Source organism: Rhinoraja longicauda, unplaced genomic scaffold (assembly GCF_053455715.1).
Source record: "Rhinoraja longicauda isolate Sanriku21f unplaced genomic scaffold, sRhiLon1.1 Scf000128, whole genome shotgun sequence".
NCBI classification, from domain to species: domain Eukaryota; kingdom Metazoa; phylum Chordata; class Chondrichthyes; order Rajiformes; family Arhynchobatidae; genus Rhinoraja; species Rhinoraja longicauda.
Genome location: NW_027601346.1, coordinates 37,068 through 60,376, shown reverse-complemented (window position 1 = coordinate 60,376; position 23,309 = coordinate 37,068).

The following is a 23,309-nucleotide window of genomic DNA, read 5'->3' as shown; positions in this document are numbered from 1 at the left end:
GGACACTTTATGGCCTCCGTATGCCAGCCTTTCTAAAAGAGTCAGGGTGTCTTGCTCACATTGCTCCTCACTTTCAGAGCAGAACAACAAATCATCCACATACTGTGTTAACGTACTATGTAGGGATACACCTTCCAAATCTGCCTTCAGTACCTGATTGAAAACATGAGACGAGTGTTTAAATCCCTGCGGCATCCTAATATAAGTATATTGAATGCCCCTGTAAGTAAATGCAAACAAAAACTGGCATCTTTCCGCTAATGGCACGCTAAAGAATGCTGAGCAGAGATCAATCACTGAAAAGTACCCTGCCTCCGGTGCATCCCCAACATATTCTATCAACTACCTGTCTGCCTACTGGCCTTCCTCTTCCCCTTCCTTGTGCTCTCCCTTGAGGGCCCCAATCCTGTCGGGGCTGATTCCCTGATCTGATTTGCCCCTGATAGGACATTTGAGGAGAAGCTCCCCCAAAGACATTTATTATTGGCATGGGATTATCCAGCCCCCGTAGATTTATCCAGCCATAGGACTCACTGTGCATCAGTGTATCGTTCACTTCTGCTGTTTCAGCCAGGTCTGCTGTTACTGCCAGCATTTCCTTTCCTTTTTCACGCTCTTTCTTTTTTTAGTTCTTCTAGTTGCATTTGCATCACCTTTCTCTGCACCTCTTCTTGTTAGTTCACCATTTTTTGTCTCTCCTTATGATATTTGTCGACTGCATGAACCAGGTGGTCCCTGAACCCCACCACTTCCTCCAGTCTGGACTTAACCGAAGGGGGCATCCGTGTCCCCCAGCTGGTCTCCCCTCAATGTCTTTGGGTCCACCTTGAGCGGGTAACAGTCTCTGAGGGCCTGCCATACCCTCGGTCTGACTTGATCAAATGACTGGCCATCAATCATCGGGTTATTTGTGTTTTTTATCCCAGCCATTTCAAACAGCTCTGCAAATTTCGTGGTTCCCATTACCTTCACCAGTAGTGCCTTCAAATCTCCCATAGCCAATAATCGTCCCATAGTGTCCTCCTCAAAGGCCCTAATCCATTTTCCTGCCCCGTCATATATGTTGGGCAAGGCTTTTCTCAGCCCTTCTAGGTCTCGGGTTGCCCAAGGAATATACTGGGTTTGTCCTGCCTTTTTCAAAAGTAACGGCATCATTCTCCCCCTCAGCTCCTGTCTCCCGTTCACCATCTCTTGTTGTGGCTCTACCTGTATTCTTTCCCACCTCATTCTTCTCTGGGCGTACCCCTGGCTTTCCTTTCTTTTTCTTTCCATATCTTTTTCCATCTCCCTTATCTCTATCTCTAAGCGCTTTATGGATGCCTCTATTTCCCTTCTACACTCCCTTGTTCTTTCCCCATCACTTTCTAATTCTGCTTTATTCTCACAGTTTTGCCTTCTCTCTGATGCCTGCTGATTACTCGCCTGTGATTCTGCGTTGTTGTCTCCCTCATACTCCTCATTTGCTGCCTGACGGGTCCCATAAATCTTTCTGTCCCTGAGATCCTGCAGCCTTTTGATGTCTGCTTCTACTTCCCGTGCTTCTTGCTTCAACCTTTCCTTTTCTCGCTGCCCCCTTCTCTGTCTATATTCCTTTATGTCTTGCTCATCGTTCCTAGTTGTGACTTCTCCCTCTATCTCCACTATTCCCTTTTACCAAAGGGCACTGCTTTGTTCCGTTCTAGCCGGAATAGGAAGGGGGATACCCAGGGTCCCATAGGCTGGGGTACAGAGTTGATTTTTTCTCCTGAAGCTCCTGACTTTCATGCTGTTTTGGGGGTCTTTCACCCTTGTTTGGGGTGGTATTCTTTTCCTGCTATGCTTTCCTCAGCCTTTCTCCTTCTATTCTAAACAATTTAAGTACGTCTAGTTCTTTTTCCTTTTTCGTTACTCGGGTTTTTGATTTATCCTTAGGCTTATAGTTCTTAATTAACACTCCCATTTCATCACACATATTTATATCAAAATATAAATATATCAAAATTTATATCAAAATTTATATCATATTTACATCATTCCGTGGGCCATTTCGTAACCAATTTTTTCGTCCTTTTTTTCCCCATTTCTCAGAGTGTTTTTTAATATCCTCTTTGGATACGGGGAACTTCCTACTTAGTAGTTCAACTGTAGTTATTTTATTCATTGTACTTGTCTTATTTTAGTGCACTTGGTCAGTCAGTTTAAATGCAGTCCTTGTTCTCACTCCGTTCCGTCTCTATAGTCACTATGCTACCTACTACGCTATTTACAGTTCTACTATATTCCTTTAATATTTTGCAATTTCTATTTTTTATGTTATCCAATTATTCCAATTTTTGATCCTGCCCGTACAGACCCGTAGCCGACCAGAGTAACCCCGGTTAACTAGAGCGGTATCCACAGGACGCCTCGTCTATTCAGTCCCCTATCCTCTTAGGGCGGTATCCACGAGGTCTTCTTATCCTGCCCGTCCAGACCCCTAGCTAACAATACAATACAATACAATACAATATATCTTTATTGTCATTGTACCCAGGGGTACAACGAGATTGGGAATGCGCCTCCCATACGATGCACTAATTTAGGTAATTTAGACAGCAGCAACCCAACGAAACGAACAGTTGTAACAGTTTTGGACAGGGTAAAGTGCAAGTTGATCTATGCGTTGTGGCCATCCGGCTCAGCAGGACCGGTTCATAGCAGCTATGGCCCTGGGGATGAAGCTGTTCCTGAGTCTGGAGGTGCGGGCATAGAAGGCCTTGTATCGTCTGCCCGATGGAAGGAGTTCGAACAGACTGTTGCAGGGGTGTGAAGAGTCTTTGTGGATGCTGGTGGCTTTTCTGAGGCATCGTGTGTTGTAGATGCCCTCCAAGTCTGGTAGCTGTGTTCCGATGGCCCTCTGAGCTCTATGGACTACCCGCTGTAGAGCTTTCCTTTCTGCCTCCGTGCAGCTGAGGTACCACACAGGGATTCCATGCGTTAGGATGCTCTCTATGGTGCAGCGGTAGAAGGTCGTCAGCAGCTGTTGGGGTAGACCAGACTTTTTCAGTGTTCTTAAGTAGAACAGTCTTTGTTGTGCCTTCTTGACCAGCGCAGCAGTGTTATTGGACCATGTTAGGTCCTCCGAAATGTGAGTGCCCAGAAACTTGAAGCTGGACACTCTCTCCACACTGACCCCATTGATAGAGATCGGGGCATATTCCCCGTTATGTGACCTACGGAAGTTGATGATCAGCTCCTTGGTCTTGGTGGTATTTAGGGACAGGTTGTTATCCGAGCACCAGTCCGCCAGGTTCTGCACCTCCGCTCTATAGTTTGTTTCATCCCCGTTGGTGATCAGCCCGATCACCGTTGTGTCATCTGCAAACTTGACAATGGTGTTGGTGTCGAATGCAGGAACACAGTCGTGTGTGAAGAGGGAGTAGAGCATGGGGCTCAGAACACAGCCCTGTGGTGTGCCGGTACTCAGGGTGATAGTGGAGGACAGGTGCGGGCCCATTCTCACTGCCTGCGGTCGTTCCAGCAGGAAGTCCAGGATCCAGTCACATAATGACGAGCTAAGGCCTAGCTGGTGGAGTTTGGTGATGAGCTTGGTGGGGATGACCGTGTTGAAGGCGGAGCTATAGTCTATGAATAGCATCCTCACGTACGTGCCCTGTCTCTCTAGGTGAGTCAGGACAGTGTGAAGAGCCAGAGAGATGGCGTCCTCTGTAGATCTATTTGCCCTGTATGCAAATTGATGTGGGTCCAGTGAGTCAGGGATGCTGGATTTGATGTGTGAGAGGACTAGCCTCTCAAAGCACTTCATGACAATCGGCGTTAGGGCAACCGGGCGGTAGTCGTTCAGGTTGGAGATCTTTGCTTTTTTCGGCACCGGAACTATGATAGCCGACTTCAGGCACTTGGGGACCGTAGCCAGAGATAATGACAGGTTAAAGATCCTGGTGAATACCTCAGCCAGCTGTTCAGCACAGTCCTTCAGTACCCTTCCTTGAACACCATCCGGTCCTGCAGCCTTGCGTGGGTTGACCCTTTGCAGAGCGCGTTGTACCTCCTGTGTGCTCAGTTGCAAGACCTGTCCCACCGCCTCGGCTGGGGTTCTTTCACTCAAGGTGGTTTTGCCAGTTTCAAAGCGGGCAAAGAAGGTGTTAAGCTCGTTGGTCAATGCCATATCGCTGTGGGGGCAGGCAGGGCTGCTCTTGTAGCCAGTGATGTCCCTGACACCCTGCCACATGCTTCTGGTGTCCGTGGTGTTGAAGTGGTCTTCCACCCATTGCCTATGGGTGTCTTTGGCCCTTTTAATACCTTTGCTTAGGTGTGATCTGGCAACACTGTATGCTGAAGTGTCACCAGATTTAAAGGCATTGTTGCGTGCCCTCAGCAGGTTCTGTACCTCCTTGTTCATCCAGGGTTTCCGGTTTGGGAACATCTTTATCACCTTGTCCTCCGTGACATTCTCCACACAGCAGTTGATGTAGGAGAGCACAGTGGATGCGTATTCCTCCAAGTCTACCTCTATCTCTGAACCGTAGGTGGCCTGTTGTGCAAACAGGTCCCAGTCGGTGCGATCAAAGCAGTCCTGGAGTTGTAGGGTGGCATTCTCGGGCCATATTTTGACCGTCTTTATTGTGGGTTTGGTCTTGCGGATGAGGGGTTTGTATGCGGGCAGTAGAAACAGTGAGAGGTGATCGGATTGTCCCAGGGGTGGGCAGGGGAGAGCTCTGTAGGCGTCCTTTACATTGGTGTACACCTTGTCCAGTGTGTTTGAGCCCCTGGTAGGGCACTGCACATGCTGATGGAATTTGTGGAGCGAGGCTCGTAGGTCGACCTGATTGAAGTCCCCTGCAACAATGAAGGCACCGTTGGGGTGGGCATCCTGCTGCTTACTGATGGCCGAGTGCAGCTGTGCTAATGCTAGGTTAGCATTAGCCTGTGGGGGAATGTATACGGCCATGATGATGACCACCGTAAACTCCCGCGGCAGATAGAACGGCCTACATTTGAGCAGTAAGTACTCCAGGTCTGGGGAGCAGTAGCTCTCTATTGCAGTGTGGTTGGTGCACCAGTCATTGTTAATGTAGATGCAGAGCCCACCGCCCTTGCTCTTACCGGAGTCCTTTGTTCTATCAGCACGATGTAGTGAGCGGTTTGTTAGCTCCACAGCCCCGTCGGGGACCAGTGCGTTGAGCCACGTCTCCGTGAAGATCAGCGCGCAGCAGTTTTTCAGGGATCGCTGGGTGTTGATCCACAGCCTTACCTCATCCAGCTTGTTGGAGAGTGACCGGACATTGGCGAGAAAGATGCTTGGTAAGGATGGTCTTTGTGGGGCCCTCCTTAGCCTGGCCTGCACCCCCGCTCTCCGACCACGTTTTTGTTTCCTCTCCCTGCGCTGGCTCCGTCTCCAACTCCCCGGTGTGGTGGTCCAGGGGCCTGTTCTACCGAGCTCCGTTGGGACTTTGGTGAGGGTTTTGTGGTACTCACCAGCCAGTCTCTCGCAATCGTGTCCGATGTTGAGCAGCTCCATGCGGCTCCATGTGCGATCCGCCTTCCGGGAGCTGCGGTGCCTTGGGGGACCTGCTGCTGCTGCCTTTGGACCTGGACCTGCTGCTGCTGCCGTTGGACCTGGACCTGCTGCTGCTGCCCTTGGACCTGGACCTGCTGCTGCTGCCCTTGGACCTGAACCTGCTGCTGCTGCCGTTGGGCCTGCTGCTGTTGGACCTGGACCTGCTGCTGCCGTTGGGCCTGCTGCTGTTGGACCTGGACCTGCTGCTGCTGTTGGACCTGGACCTGCTGCTGCCGTTGGACCTGGACCTGCTGCTGCCGTTGGACCTGGACCTGCTGCTGCCGTTGGACCTGGACCTGCTGCTGCCGTTGGACCTGGACCTGCTGCTGCCGTTGGACCTGGACCTGCTGCTGCCGTTGGGCCTGCTGCTGCCGTTGGGCCTGCTGCTGCCGTTGGGCCTGCTGCTGCCGTTGGGCCTGCTGCTGCCGTTGGGCCTGGACCTGCTGCTGCCGTTGGGCCTGCTGCTGCCGTTGGGCCTGCTGCTGCCGTTGGGCCTGCTGCTGCCTTTGGGCCTGCGGCTCCCTAGTTAACTAGAGCGGTATCCACAGGACGCCTCGTCTATTCAGTCCCCTATCCTCTTAGGGCGGTATCCACGAGAGTCTCGTCTATTCAGTCCCCTATCCTCTTAGGGCGGTATCCACGAGGTCTTTTTATCCTGCCCGTCCACACCCCTAGCTAACCAGAGTGATCCCTAGTTAACTAGAGCGGTATCCACAGGACGCCTCGTCTATTCAGTCCCCTATCCTCTTAGGGCGGTTATCCACGAGGTCTTCGTGACGTCACAAATCCACTTTCTCAACTTATCTATTTTCTACTTACCCCACTGCGCAGCCTTCTTGAGCAATCCTCCGGGTCTCTTTTTAGAATAGTTTAGACAGATTCTTTGGATCGGAGAGGCCCTTGGACCGCCTGGGCGCTCCTGTGCCACCAGTGGTCCCCCGTTTTCAACAGGCCATTAGTCCAAATAAAGCGGAAAACCGCCTACCTTTTTTGCGGGTGGCCACCCTTTACCTGTTGAACCGGGGAGCCCCTGACGGGCTTGGAAGCGCCTTTAGCTTGTCGTCCGTTATCGAACGGGCCTCTTTCCGATCCTGCCGACTACGCCAATTTTGTCGTGGTTACCGGTGTTCAAAATGAAGCAGATGACACGGAGAATTCTTCAAGAAGTTAAAAGCCTTTATTTGCAAACAACGGCTGGAACAATCAGGATGTCAACCATCTGACTGCCCACTTAGTACACCGGGCAGCCTATTTTTATAGGATTATTCTAAACCTTATCTCCTTTGCATTACCTCATACCCACACTCCCTTTCTCCCACACTCCCTTTCTTTAGTCCTTCATTGCTTTGTAGCACCTGTTTGTCCCGCCACCATTAAATCCCATTTAGTGATATATCCTTATCTCAATGCTCACATCCCTTCATATTTCGCCTCCCTTATTTCCTGCTAGTCCATCCCTCACATCCATCCATCACCCCAAGGCCTATGTTTTTCCTTATCTCTTCTCTTGCCACCATTAAATCCTACTCATTGATGAATGTCCGCATCCCTTCTGATTCTGCTACCCTTATCATCAAGGCTAAAGCAAGGGTACAAGCTAAAGCAAAGGAGTGTTATACAAAGGAGTGTTATGTTACAGAGACGTGTCAAGGGTACGGAATGTCTAGAGCGCCTTAATTAGTTACAGAGAGGCGCCTAACGCCTAAGCAGTTACAAACCTTAAACAACAATGTATAAAATAATGCCGTAACAATGTCTAATGTATAAAATAATAGCAAATAATATCATGCATAAAATAATATTCTCCCATAGTATCAAATACAATGGAAGCAGAGGATCATTGGGATTGCTCCCACTGCAAAAACTGAAGCCAGAGGGAGAAGAGCCATCTTGCTAGAAGTAAGAATCTGCTTTTTGTTTACAAGAAAAAGGTTTTAAAAACCAGCGGGAAGAGTAGCAGAATTTTTTCAGAATTGCTGATTGTGGGGGCGGGACATTAGTATGAAGCAGGCATCCGAGAGGCTTGGTCAGAGAGAGAGAGTAGCAAATAAAAGGGAAGCAAGCTTGAGTGGAGCAGCCTGTTGGGTGTGGCCTAGTGACGTAGCAAACTTGAAAAAGAGGGGTGGGGGTACAAAGCCTGGCAAGTGATCTAAAAGCATTTATTTCGAGAGGATTAGAATATCAAAACAGGGATGTAATGCTGAGGCTTTAGAGGACACTGGTCAGACTGCATTTGGAGTATTGAGAGCAGTTTTGGACCCACATCGGAGGTGGGGGCTGGCTGTGCCGACATCCAGAGGTGGTTTACGAGAATGATCCAGAGGGCGATTGGGTTAACGTATGAGCGTTTGACCGCTCAGGACCTGTACTCACTGGCGTTTGGAAGGATGAGAGGACCTCATTGAAGCTTACAAAATAATGATAGGCTTGGATAGGGTGGATGTGGAGGGGATGTTTCCACTAGTGTGAGAGTCCTGGACCACAGGGCACAGCCTCGGAATAAAAGGGCATATCCATATAAATACAAGGATGAATTTCTTTAGTCATCGGGTGGTGAATCTGTGGAATTCATTGCCACAGATGGCTGTGGAGGCAATGTCATTGGGTATACTTAAAGCAGAAATTGACATGTTCTTGAATAGTAAGGATGTCAAAGGTTGTGGGAGAAAGCAGGTGAATGGGGTTGAGGAGGAAAGATAGATGAGCCATGATTGAATGGCGGGGCGAATGGCTAACTAAACTCGAATGACTCATGAACTTGTAAATGCATTTTAAATCGATTACTCAGGAAGGATACAAGTCACATTTACCACTCTGGTGGTGACCCCAAAACATCCAGGCTTTGCAAGCAAGGCAATCTGTAATGGGATTATTAGTTTAAAGCGAAAGTGTTTTGCATACTTCTGGCATGACCATTTTGTGGTATTATCAGATGCTTGTAATCATGGGAAATATTAATGCAGTTTGTCACCCATGTTTGCATGCAATTCTACAGTAGTTTTTAATATCCAATTTTTGCCTCTAATGACGGTCGAGAGTTGTCTATTGCTCGAGCCCGAGTCCTGTCACTGGTTGGACTCAGCAGTACCTAAAACCAAGCATTCCACATCATCTCATGCCTGCAATCAATGCTACACTGCATAGAGTGCTACCTAAACAACGTAGAAGGAACAGTAACCCAGCTCTCGCGTCTAGAGTTCCATGTGAACTAAAAGGCACAATTTTATGGGGATGTTGGGACAGAGACTGCTGCAGAGGCAAAGGCAATTTTTAACAATTGCAGAACAAGTTGGTTTAGACAATTTAAAAAAGGAACACAGAACCTTTGGAACAGAGAAGCAAAGTATAAAAGCAAGTAAGGTGTGCTAAGTTTTTACAAATCTCTTCTACATCAGTCTGCTCAACTGCACAAAACAGCAAGAATGGTATCAAGATGAAAGGCTTCACTTACATGAAAAATCCAAAGAAAGTGGGATTGTAGTGCTTAGAGAAGGTTAAAAGGAGAGTTCATAGATCAGTCAGGTACATACGGTTCTTGCCAAAGGCATAAAGGTTTCCAACCAAGGGATACTGATTTAGTAAAAAAGAATCAAAGACAATACTTTTGATCTATTATGTGAAATTGCCAGCCATGTGTAAAGTATGCCTGGGAATCACAAGAAAATCCATTAATGACTTTGCTTGCCAGATTACAAATCATTTTTCATTACAGAAACTAAACAAGCATATGGCAAATTTGCTGTGCCTCAGCATTCCGTCCCTCCTTCCTGAATATAAAATTATATTCCAAGTGCCATAAATACTTTTCTATACCTCAATTAGATGGTCTGCACAACATTCCTCTTCAAAGCTAAAATCACAATCAATTCAGTTTTCTTGCCATTCAATCATGACAGAGCAGTACACAGGCCGTCCCAGAGTAACAAATGCCCCACTTACGAGAAACTCATACATGCAGAAAAACTCCAATATTAAATTCAAAAGTCCAATGTATATACATAGGTTAATTTCTAGGAACGTCAGAACTAGTTTTGACTCTTTTAATTGTTCCTTCTTGTCAGCATTATTTGTTTTTTTAATGGCATTCATTACAAAATGCAGTAGAAAGGTTACCATAGAGTAACTTTTGCCTATTTTCCGACAAATACAAAAATCAACATCTGCACAAATGGAATCCACTTGTTAGTCAGGGAAGGCCTGTGCTCAGATTAATTCATGCACATTTGCTCCGAATCCCTCATTAACCCTCCCACCAAAAATCTTATTTATCATGGTATTGAAAATACCAACTGACCCACAGCATCCAAAAAGCCTTTTGGGGAGAGCGCTCCAAGTTTTCACGGTGTTGTGTGTATCAGAGGTCTTGCCAGTTTCAAGTAGTCGTAGAGTTGGTGACATAGAAGATGGTGTCCGTGCCGGCTGGAAAATAGCTGCCCAAATTCCAGAACTTGATCCGCAGCCTTTCAGGCAGGCGCACTGTTCATCGTCTTCCAGAATTCCGTAGGTTGCAGAATGGTTCACACAAGTTGGAAGAGAGCAAATGACGCTTCACTATTTCAGGAGAGAGAGAGATAGAAAATGAGGAACTTCAGATCAGTTAGGCTGGCATCAGCATTAGGGAAATTAAATTAAAGATATGGCAACAGGGTATATAAAACCAAGTCACTTAGTAGATCCAGCGCACATTTACAACTAGCACACCAAAAATAAAACATAGAGTGCTGGTATAACTCAGCAGGTCAGGCAACATCACTGGAGGGAATGAATAGGTGATGTTTTAGTTGTAATATGGAAGGCGAGAAAGCTGAAAAAAAGGTGGGAGGGGTCAAAGCCGAGCAAGTGGATACAGGCGAGGGGGTTTTATAAGCAGATGGGGGGACAAACGGTGAAGATAAAAAGAGACACAAGACTGTCAGATAATTAGAGAAAATAAGTGAAATGCAAAGCAGAAGGAGGGAGATACTGGGCTTATATTCACTGGAATTTAGACTGGGTTTATATTCACTGGAATTTAGAAGGATAAGAGGGGATCTTATAGAAACATAACATTAAGGGATAGGACAGGCTAGATGCAGGAAAAATGTTCCTCATGTTGGGAGGGTCCAGAACCAGGAGTCAGTTTAAGAATAAGGGGTTGGCCATTTAGGACTGAGATGAGGAAAACCTTTTTCACCCAGAGAGTTGTGAATCTGTGGAATTCTCTGCCACAGGTGGCAGTGGAAGCCAATTCACTGGATGTATTACACTCGGTTCCTACTACACTCGGAACCTGAAAGAGGGCCTCAGCCCTCTACTGGCTCTCCACAGCAAAGTGACATATGGTTCGGTCTGGAATAAGTCATGGTTAACTGCAAGGGTTGGTAGTGGGTGAAATGGAAAACCCTAGTATCTTGTTAAGTTCCTCTTTTTCCCAGTCAAATTAACTCATTGTTCAAAAGATGAGTAGCAATTCCCAATTTTGGTCCCCCACCTGTTGATCATGTTTGTATCCCCTCCAATGCCTCCATGAAGAGTCATATGTCTTTCCACATATGAGGCAGAATTCAATCGGAACTCAGTAACTTTGAAATTTTAATTCAGCCTCTCCAGAAATAAATACTAAACTATGTTGGCTTGAGGACTACCTTATTGACAACCACGATTAGCCAGAGAGGCACTATGAGATAATTTTTATTGCAAATTATTGAGGGTTTTTTTAAAGAATTTTTTTTACACAGTGGGTGTTGAGTGCCTGGAATGCACTGCCAAGGTTGTGGTTGAGACAGATACGATAATGGCACTTGAGAGGCTTTTTGATAGGCACATGAATGTGCAAGGAATGAAGGGATATGGATTATACACAGGCAAGCACACAGACTTGCTGTTTAAAGACATTCAGTTTCAGCTCATGATTAATAAAAGCTGGTTCTTCTCCATGATCAATGGCATTCGTTATTTAGACCAAGTTGTTTAGAAAAATAACTACAGATGCTGGTACAAATCGAAGGTATCACAAAATGCTGGAGTAACTCAGCGAAGAAGGGTCTCAACCCGAAACGTCACCCATTCCTTCCCTCCAGAGATGCTGCCTCACCCACTGAGTTACTCCAGCATTTTGTGATACCTTCGTTATATAGACCAACATCTTTGAAAATCTCCCTGGAAATGAATTTGGGCATTGCCATTATTTTGCTGAGCTATATGTGAGGTTATCAAATTACCCATTAAAATAATCATACGCGAATAATGATAGATGTTGATGCGCCAAAAATGTAGGCAAAATTACATGATGTCACATTAATACAATTTTCAACATTGTAACTCCTGTTTTTCTGATGTGTCAAAATTCGAGGCTAGCTGTCTGAGAATCTAAAGGGAAAAATAAATTTGGACTTACAAATATACAAAAAATCATGAAGTGGTTTAAAAGATTCAAGCAAAAGCAAACCAAACATATTTATAGAGGGACAAAACGAAAATTTGAAAAACTTAGTGTTGTGTTTCAGTTGCCATGCAATTTAAAAAAAATATGGATACACTAGAAGAGCTGTAAAAATGATAAAGCATTGGTAGAAAAATGTGAAATTATACTTATCAGGAAAAGAATAAAACATTGAGGAAAGGTTTTTGGTCAACAGAATAGACATAATATACTTTTCCACTTAGTGAAGAGTAAAACAACTTTTACAAAGCTATCAATGAGACAACAAATAGGCAATTTCCTTGCACCCCAGTGCTGTGCAATGTTTATTATGGAGAGGACAAGATTGACAAATTATTGCCAATTTAATCCATTTGTGTCAGATCTATGAAAATTAAAAGCTAGTTGTTGAAAATTTCTGTTCAAAGTAATTAACAAGAAATTGAACAATGACCAAAACAAGCAAAGATTTTCAGACTTACAAAGTCTGTAATTTCCACTAAATGAGCAACATTGCTTCATCATCATTGACATTACACCACCTGCTGTCTAATCTCTCCTATTGTTTTGGGAATGTCCACAATGTTTTTCTTTCATTTGAAAGATGGTGGGGAGGTTAAATGATGAGGGGCAAAGTGAGTGTGAAGTGCAGTATGCAACACAATGGCACAATAAATTGTACTCCTGTAATACATTGAAATAAAAACTAATTCCAATAATAAGCCTTCCCCTATTTTACCTCGGAAATCAGGGCACGAGTGTCGAATTTCTTGTCAACGTTCTTGAAAGAGGCAATCTGTCCATACTTGACTGTGTGGGGGGAAAATAATTTCAGTTAGCTTAAAAAAATAGCATAATTGTACTGCAACGCACGGACGCAGCGGCTCACAGCTCTCCCTTTCGGTGCGTTTTATGTGTGTTATCTGTGTTATGTCTGTTAGTCAAATTTAGTCAGGAAAATCAGGAAAATCAGGCAAATCCTACCTACAACCGAAAGGATCTTCTGTTCATAGGATTCCAGTGCAATCGGGACCTTGTGCGCGAATTTCCACACCCGCGAAATATACCGGAAGAGATAGCCAGGACACCGGGCGCTCCGTGGATAGTTGTCGGCACGAACAGGCGTCGCAGGCGGAGGAGAAACAGGAAGCAAAAGCGAGGATGCCGGTCCGGTATACTTGCCAAGCTAAAGAGACAGCCACACAAACCACCGCTACCCAGCATGTTTCTCACCAACGCCAGATCCATCATCAACAAAATGGACGAACTAAAACTACAGATATCAGCAAACAAACTCGTGGAGGACTGTTGCATTCTCTTAGTAACAGAGACATGGCTTCATCCACTTATCCCAGACGGAGCCATTGAGCTAGCCGGGCGTACAGCGTTTCGTTGGGACAGAAACATCGACTCCGGTAAGAGCAAGGGGGGGGGGGGGGGGGTTATGCATTTACGTGCACAACAGCTGGTGCACTAACATCCAAATCATAGATAGCCACTGTTCTCCTGATCTGGAGTCCCTAACAGTTAAATGCAGGCTTTTTTACCTTCCTCGCGAATTTACAGGGGTTATAGTAACAGCAGTCTACATCCCACCGAATGCTAACGCTAGCACAGCTTTAGGCTACCTGCTCGGTGCAATAAACTCACAACAGAGCACATATCCAGAAGCAGCCCACATCATAGCCGGGGACTTCAACCATGCAGACCTAAAGTCAGTTCTCCCGAAACTTGAACAACACATAAGATGTGCTACCAGGGGGAAAAACACACTAGACAAGGTTTACTCAAATATTAAGAAGGGTTTCAGGTCAGCACCACTACCACACCTGGGGCAGTCAGATCACCTGTCCATATTCCTAACCCCAGCATACACCCCACTCAGGAGGAAAGCTCCAGTCACCATAAAGACTGTTAAGACATGGCCTGAAGGAGCTTCCTCGCAGCTGCAGGATTGCTTCGAAAGGACCAACTGGGATATTTTTGAGGATCATGACTTGGAGGAGTACACATCAACTGTACTTTGCTACATCAAAAACTGTGTTGACAATGTCACCGTCGACAAACGCATCCGGTTGTATCCCAATCAAAAACCCTGGATGACAAAGGATGTCAGGTCTCTCCTCAAGGACCGTAACACCGCCTTCAGGTCTAGTGATAGAGCTCTATACAGTGCTGCTAGAACCAACCTGAAGAGAGGCATCAAGGATGCCAAAGCGTCCTACAAGAGGAAGATTGAGGACCACTTTTCCAACAATGACCCACGGCGGGTATGGCAAGGCATCCAGCACATCACCAACTACAAGACCAGCAACCGCACGACTGCCGACGGCGACGCCTCGCTGGCAGAGGAACTTAACTGTTTCTTTGCTCGTTTCGAGGTGAAAGCTACAGTGGCAGACATAACACCCTCTCCAGCACCTGACAGCAACACCTTCACTGTGCAGGAGTATGATGTTAAACGCGTGCTCAGAGCAGTGAATCCCAGGAAAGCTGCAGGCCCCGATGGTGTGACGGGCAGAGTGCTGAGGGAATGTGCAGACCAATTATCTGAGGTCTTCACAAAAATCTTCAACCTGTCCCTTTTAAAATCCACCATCCCTCCCTGCCTGAAGTCCGCCACAATCATCCCACTGCCGAAAAAGTCTGTCATCAGCGGTCTTAACGACTACCGTCCGGTAGCACTCACACCGGTCATCACAAAGTGCTTCGAGAGACTGGTCCTGCAGCACATCAAAGCCAGCCTCCCACCCACCTTCGACCCACACCAGTTTGCCTACAGAGCAAATAGGTCTACAGGGGATGCCATCGACACTGCTCTTCACACTGCACTGACCCACCTTGAACACCAGGGGAGCTATGTGAGGATGCTCTTCCTCGACTTCAGCTCTGCCTTTAACACGGTCATCCCGAGCAGACTGGTCACCAAACTTTCCGACCTTGGATTTTCCCAAACCATCTGCCAATGGATCAAGGACTTCCTGACCAACCGCCCCCAGACCGTCAAAATAGGCCCTCACCTCTCCTCCACCATTACACTGAGCACCGGCTCACCACAGGGCTGTGTGTTGAGCCCCATCCTTTACTCCCTCTACACTCACGACTGCGCCCCCACCCATCCCACCAACACCATCATCAAGTTCGCGGATGACACGACTGTGGTTGGACTCATCTCAGAAGGAGATGAGACAGCCTATAGGGATGAAATCCAAAGGCTGGCAGCATGGTGTTCAGTGAACAATCTGGTCCTGAACTCCTCCAAAACAAAGGAACTTATAATTGACTTTAGAAAAACCAGTGGAGATTACGACCCACTCTACATCAATGGGGTCTGTGTGGAAAGGGTACCAGCTTTCAGGTTCCTGGGTACGCACATCGCAGAGGATCTTACTTGGTCTACCAACACCATCACCACAGTAAAGAAGGCACAGCAGAGACTCCACTTCCTGAGGATCCTCAGGAAAACCAACCTGCAGGAGAAGCTCATGTTGTCCTTCTATCGCTGCTCCATCGAGAGTGTGCTGGCATACTGTATAACCACATGGTATGCCAGCTGCTCAGAAAAGGACAGGAAGGCCCTTCAGAGGGTCATCACGACGGCCCAGAAGATCATCGGCTGCTCACTGCCCTCCCTGGAGCACCTGTTCAGACTACGCTGCCTCAGTAGAGCAGGCAAAATAATAAAAGATCCATCCCACCCCGGCCACCGTCTGTTTGTTCATCTGCCCTCTGGTCGACGTTTCAGGTCGATCAAATCCCGAACAAACAGACTTAAGAACAGTTTTTACCCCAGGGCCATACGAGAACTGAACACTACCTTTGCACTAGGCAACACCGTTAAAAAATCTTGTACTTAATATAATTGTATTTAATTGTATTTATGTATTTATTTGTTTTTGCATTTATTGCATATATGTTTGTACGCACCGTCAGGATTGGCTATTTTTTAATTTCGTTGTACTCGTTGCAATGACAATAAATGAATATTATTATTATTATATTATTATTATTATTATTACTGGAGGAAATCAGCAGGTGCTTCCAAGTACTGTGGAAGCAACGGAATAATCTACATCTCAGGTCGAGACCCTGCACCAGGACTGAGAGTTTAAAGAGGAGATACCCAGAGGAGAGGGTGAAGATTTTACAAACAATATGCTTGAAAGTCGAGCTGCAGCAGTTGAATTTCATTCGAGGACCCTATGGAATGAATCCAAAGCCTAGATATTTAGCACCACTCAAAACAAAAGATTTTAGAGGAACAAGATGGACTACTTCCTTGAAATCGCCATACTGAACTGTAGTGTGCAATGGAGCGTAACGCCCCGCCATTTTAGTAGGCAAAACCCACCGTTCGCTATGCCTCTTGTAGTGTAATCAGTGTTTTGGGGGAACAGTATGTTCCCATTAAAATGCAGAATATATCTCATCTATCAATTCACAGATTTTTGTTAATTTTTCTTTTTTAATGTTTCTGCAAGTTTCTGCCTACTAAAACAGCACCGTGACATATTATGGTTTTTAGGGTCGAGTGGTCTATCTTGTATCTTTGCTCAAAACTGCTGTCCAACTTAGTAGGCAGCGAAATTGAGAGTCCATCAGCTATTATATAAGTGTAGGTGCTGCAGCAAGCATCAAGGGCCAAGACTAAGTAACTGGAATGCAATACTTTGATTCTCTCCCTGCTGCTCAGGGGAGTGACTAAAACAATGTAAGATGCTGAACTCGACAATTAGTTATTTATGAGGTTTTTCTTGCCTGTTCTATGGTATTGTTCTATATCCTTTGATTGGCACCTGGGTATGCAGGGAATGGAGGGGTATGGATCAGTTGCAGGTAGAGGATTTATAGTGGCATAATTTCAACACAGACATCTTGGCAACACAGACATTGTGGGCCAAAGAGCCATAATGTTCTTTATTCTATTCCTTTCTTTCAGTCCGTCAACTTTAGCTTAACAGTAACTTTGAGGATGATTTGGCAACATTCAAATCAGTAACGTTGGCAAAAGTGTGTCGACCCTCTGATTCACTTCCAAAGACAACTCGTGCAAATTACTTTTATTCTGTATATGACCAGATTTTTAAATTGTGCAATTTATATAGGGTGCATAATTATATGGCACCTCTGAACCTACCTATTGCCACATAACCGCAGCAGGGCTCCTGGTAAATCATCCTCTTCAATCAGGAGTTGTACAACCACAGGAAGGGCAGGAATCCGTAGCACTTCTCCATTAGCCAATTGATATTATTGTCCATACTGCAGGAGGAAGAAATAATCTGGAATAAGTACATATTTTAATTCAGCGATAGTGATTCAACAGTGGGAGTCTCGCCTCACTATTACCACCACCTTTTCCACACACTAAAGAATTCTCCTCCTGACGTCTTCGGAGTGGGGGTGGAAACCGGAGAAAACCCACTGTCTGAAGCTCTGGGGAGAAGGTACAAACGCCGTACAGCCTGCACCTGTAGTCAGGGTCGAACCCGGGACACTGGCGCTGTCAGGCAGCAACTCTACCGCTGGACACCTCGACCCCCCTCTTGGTCTCAACGCAAAATGCGGGACGATTTCCAGATTCCCACCTGTTTGAACGCGTCAAGTAGTGTTTCACATAACACGGCCCAAGGGACAAGCGCCCAGGGCCCTGGGAAGGGACAAGCGCCCGGGGGGGGGGGGGGGGAGGGACAAGTGCCCAGGGGTGGGGAAGGGACAAGGGCCCAGGGGTGGGGGGGGAGGGAGCGCCCGGGGGGGGGAGGAGGGAGGGAGCGCCCGGGGACAGGAGGGAGCGCCCGGGGGGGGGGGGAGGAGGGAGCGCCCGGGGGGGGGAGGAGGGAGCGCCCGGGGAGGGAGGAGGGAGGGAGCGCCCGGGGGGGGGGGAAGGAGGGAGCGCGCGGGGGGGGAGGAGGGAGCGCCCGGGGGGGGAGGAGGGAGCGCCCGGGGGGGGAGGAGGGAGCGCCCGGGGAGGAGGAGGGAGCGCCCGGGGGGGGAGGAGGGAGCACCCGGGGGCGGGGGGGGAGGAGGGAGCGCCCGGGGAGGAGGAGGGAGCGCCCGGGGGGGGGGAGGAGGGAGCACCCGGGGGGGGGGGAGGAGGGAGCGCCCGGGGGGGGAGGAGGGAGCGCCCGGGGGGGGGAGGAGGGAGCACCCGGGGGGGGGGAGGAGGGAGCGCCCGGGGGGGAGGAGGGAGCGCCCGGGGGGGGGAGGAGGGAGCACCCGGGGGGGGGGGAGGAGGGAGCGCCCGGGGGGGGAGGAGGGAGCGCCCGGGGGGGGAGGAGGGAGCGCCCGGGGGGGAGGAGGAGGGAGGGAGCGCCCGGGGGGGGCGGGGCCTCAGACAGGGACGACGCTTTACGCCGCCATTGTGAGCTGTGGACCCGCTGGGTGTCGCCGCTTGGACCCGCGGCCGGGCCCGGACCCACGGACGGACGGATAGGAGCGGCGCTGAAACCTGCAGCTTCCCGGCCTCGTGCCCGCGGCGGCAAGATGGCGGCGCGTCGCGTCGCGTCACGTGGCGGGCGCGCTGATGACCGGTCGGGGACGTCACGTGACCCTCCACCCAGTGACGGGAAAGGGACATCACGTGGCCCTCCGTCCAGTGACGGGTCGGGGACGTCACGTGACCCTCCGTCCAGTGAATGGGTGGGGACATTCACCCATCGTTTAATTTGCGTGGGCGGGGCCGGCAGGTGCCAGTCACTCACTCATTGGTTGGGGCGGGAGGGTCACGTGATTTCCATTCATGACGGGTGGGCGTCACGTGGTGCCCATTCAACGATGATTCGGGGCGGGGCCGGGTTTCACGTGCCGGACATTGATGGGGCAGAAGGTGGACACAAAAGGCTGGAGTAACTCAACGGGACAGGCAGCATCTCCTCTGGAGAGGAGGAAGGGGTGGCGGGTTGGCGGGTTGGGCTGAGACCCTGCTTCAGACCAGGCCGGCAAGCAGAGGAAACAGACAACAGTCCAGCACAGGACCTTGGCCCACTTCTCCTGATATGACCCTGAAGCTGGAGGGAGGAATGTAGCAGATGGGGAGAGGGGTGCGGAAAAATAGATGGGAGTCCAATGGGGCACATGGGAGAGGAGGGGGTATGGGAGAGACAGAGGGTATGGGAGAGACAGGGGGTATGGGAGAGACAGAGGGTATGGGAGAGACAGGGGGTATGGGAGAGACAGGGGGTAGGGGAGAGACAGGGGGTATGGGAGAGACAGGGGGTATGGGAGAGACAGGGGGTATGGGAGAGACAGGGGGTATGGGAGAGACAGAGGGTATGGGAGAGACAGAGGGTATGGGAGAGACAGGGGGTATGGGAGAGACAGAGGGTATGGGAGAGACAGGGGGTATGGGAGAGACAGAGGGTATGGGAGAGACAGAGGGTATGGGAGAGACAGAGGGTGTGTGGAAGGGGGGGTTAGTTGGACATTGACTGAAAATGGACAATTCAATGTTCATACTGTTGGTTTGAAAGTTGTCCAAGGGGAATATGAGCTGCTGTTCCTCCAGTTTGTTTAAGTGGCCTGGTTCATGCAGTCAATGCAAAGGCTTTGTAGGGAAGGGCTGGTATCTAAGGAGACACAGAGAACTGCATATCTGGAACCCTGAGTGAAACACAAAGTGCTTCAGGATCGCCCACAGATCTCTGGGTGTGAGGCAGCAATTCTACCAGCAGTGCCACTATATCTTGATTTCAAAAAATTAAATGTTGGTAACATTGGTTACTAAAAATAAAAAACTTCATTTTCAGTCTTAAATATCTAAGTCACGTTATGTCCCCCTTTACAGCTATGTTTAATTCAGTTCAAGACTATGGGGCAGCACAGTGGCCGTAAAGTTGCTGCCTAAAAGTGCCGGGGACATGGAATCGATCCTGAATATGGGTGCTCTCTGTATGGAGTTTGCTCGTTCTCCCTTTGATCGCATGGGTTTTCTCCGGATGCTCTTGTTTCCTTTCACATTCCATAGACGTTCAGGACCCTTTCTCAGACCCAACCCAAAACGTAATCTTTTCCTTTTGTTAATAACATTGTTTACAGAGTACTATGTTTACATATTGTGTTGTGCTGCTGCAAGTAAGAATTTCATTGTTCTAATTGGTTCATTAGAGAATAAAACACTCTTGACTCACGTCCCGAGTGTGCAGAACAGAACTGGTGTACGGGTGGTCGGCATGGATTCGATGGGCCGAAGGGCCTGTTTCCGCCCTGTATCTTTAAACGAAACTAAAAACACTAAAACGAGAGGGGGTTTGAAAAAGGGCCTCGACCCGGAACGTCACCCAATTCCTTCTATCCAGAGATGCTGCCGGTCCCGCTGAGTTCCTCCAGGGTTTCGTGTCTATCTTGGGAGTGATTCGGCGTCGGGTTTCAGCGGTCACGGCGGGGCGGCGACAGGACAGCAATGGCGGCTAGATCTCCCACAATGCAAAGGGAGGGAGCAAGTGCCCGGCGCCGACCGGTTGCCGCGGAAGTGCGCATGTGCAGAGCGGCCGGGGACGTGCAGGCGGTCGGGGATGTGCGGGAGGCGGCAGTGCGCATGTGCAGGGCGGCCGGCGGTGCCGGCGGATGAGGAGCGGCCGGAGAGCGGAGACCGGGCGGCCCGGACACGGATGTCGAGGGGTGGGGGCGGAGAGTGACCCAGAGAGAGAGCGGGGGGGGCGGGGCCGCTCATTGTTGACCGGTAGGTGACCCGGGGGCTCTGAGAGCGGTGCCCGTGTGCCGGCAGCGCATGCGCCAACCTCGGGCCGGGCACGGAGCGGAGCGGAGCCGCCACAAAGCGCCGGGGCCGCGGCTGCGCGTCAGACGCCGCCAAATACGCGGGAAACCCCATCCCTGGGCCCAGGGATCCGGGATCGTCCAAATCCTGCACCGCGACCACCGGGCTGGAGCTGCAGCTGCAGCCGGCCCCCCCGTCCCCCCCGTCCCCATTCATTAACCCCCACACGGGCAGTTTCATCCCAATCACAGGGATTTGCATCAACCTCATTCAGGGATTGATCCCAATCTACTATCCCGCGGATTTCCATCCCAATACTGAACATTGCACGACGCCCCGACCCCAAACCCAGGGAATTATCCCCCACACATACACGGGCATTTACATCCCAATCCCATGAATTTGTATCCTATTTAAATCAGGGATTGATCCCGACCCCCTATCCCGATGTTGAACATTGCAAGATGCCCCCTTCCCCAAACCTGGGGAATTATCCCACATTATCGCACATGGGTGGTTATTGTTCTAAAGCCACGAATTTCCATCCTATCTAAATCAGGGATTGTCCCACCCTCCCCCCCCCCAGATCTCCCATCCCGGGGATTTCCCTCTGAATGCGAGTCCTTGCAGGATGCTCCCAGTGCAAACCTGGAGAATAATCGACTGCACATGCCCAGGTCATAGGTCATTCGTGCTAAACATTCTCGCTGGCCGAGCTGCTGTGTGTATACAGACCTGCGTTTCATCGGTATTTTCCAGGTTTGCTTCTTCCAGGTAAGAAAATACTACTTTCAAAACTTAACTAGGTGTATATATGGTTAATTTGTACAAAACTGATGATTTTGTTGGTTTCATTGCTTTATGCTTCGGTGAGTGAGCGAGATCATGACAATTTATTTTACATTGTAACTTGTACCAGTATTGTAATGGACATGCTTACAGGACCCTATTCGAATTAACATATGATTGACCTTGTTATTTATTTTGTTTTATATGTTACTGGCAAAGACATACGCATTTGTGCAACTTTGGACTGGGAGTAGCACGTATCACCTGAATAAGTGGATGCAGAATGTGTGTGACAGCCACAACTGTCAATTTGCAACAGGAAACTGTTTCTGCCCACCTGCCTTCAAACTCGAGGAAAATAAACTGCAGATGCTGGTTTAAATCGAAGGTCGACACAAAATGCTGGTGTAACTCAGCGGGTCAGGCATCATCTCGGGAGAGAAAGAATGGGTGACGTTTTGTGTCGAGACCCTTCTTCAGAAGTCTGGAGAATAAGCGAGTTAGGTATCTCGCTTCAGACTTCTGAAAAAGGGTCTTTACCCGAAACATTACCCATTCCTTCTCTCCTGAGGTGCTACTTGACCCGCTGAGTTACTCCAGCATTTTGTGTCTTCCTTCGATTTAAACTAGCAACTGTAGTTTTTTTTCCTAGTGTTTGAAGGGAGGTGGGCAGAAACAGTTTCCTGTTGCAAATTGACAGTTGTGGCTGTCACACACATTCTGCATCCACTTATTCAGGTGATACGTGGTAGTCCCACAGCCCAAAGTTGCACAAATGTGCATAGCTTTGCCCAGTAACATATAAAACAAAATATATAATAAAGTCAATCATATGTTAAGTCAAATAGGGTCCTGTAAGCATGTCCTTTACATACAGGTACAAGTTACAATACAAACAAAAATTGGCATGGCTTTGCTTACTCACCGAAGCACAAAGCAATAAAACCAACAAAATCAACGTAGTTTTGTACAAATTAACCGTAAATACGCCTAGTTAATAGTTTTGAAACCAGTATTTTCTTACCTCGAAGAAGCAAAACTGGAAAATACGGATGAAAAGCAGGTCTGTATACGCGCAGCAGCTCAGCCGGCGAGAATGTTTAGCGCGAGTGACCTATGACCTGGGCATGCGCAGTTGAGATATCGAACTCGCATATTACCACCATACCTGCACAAGGGCGATTATCCCAATCCCAGGAATTTTCATCGGCTGAAATCAGGGATTTATTACGATCTTCCAGCCCGCAGATATCCCTCCCAATGCTGAGCATTGCAGGATGCCCCTCCCCCAACCCAGGGAATTATCCCCACCTGCACACGGGCAATTATTATTGCAATGCCAGAAATATCCATAGGGATTGTTCCCTATCCCAATGTGGCATATCGCAAGATGCACCTCCCCTAAACCCAGGGAATTATCCCCCACCCACACACGGGCAATTTTGATCTAAATCCCAGTAATGAGCATCCTATGTAAATCAGGGATTGATTTATCCCAATGCTATCCCAATCCCAATGCTGAGCATTGCAAGATGCCCAGAGAATTACCCCCCACCCACACACGGGCGATTATCCCAATCCCAGAAACTTGCAGCCTACCTGAATCAAGGATTGCCCCCAACCCCGATCCACAATCCCGTGATTTTCCTCCCAATGCTGAGAATTGCATTGCTGAGATCTTGTGTTTCTCCCACACTTCAAAGATGTGCAGGTTAATTAGCTTCTGTAAAATTGTAAATTGTCCTATCATGTAGTATAGTGCTAGTATACGGGGTGATCGCTGGTTGGCGCGGACTCAGTGGGCTGAAGGGCCTGTTTCTTCTCTGAAGTCTAAAGAAAACTGTAAAGACAGCATCTGAGCAAAGGAT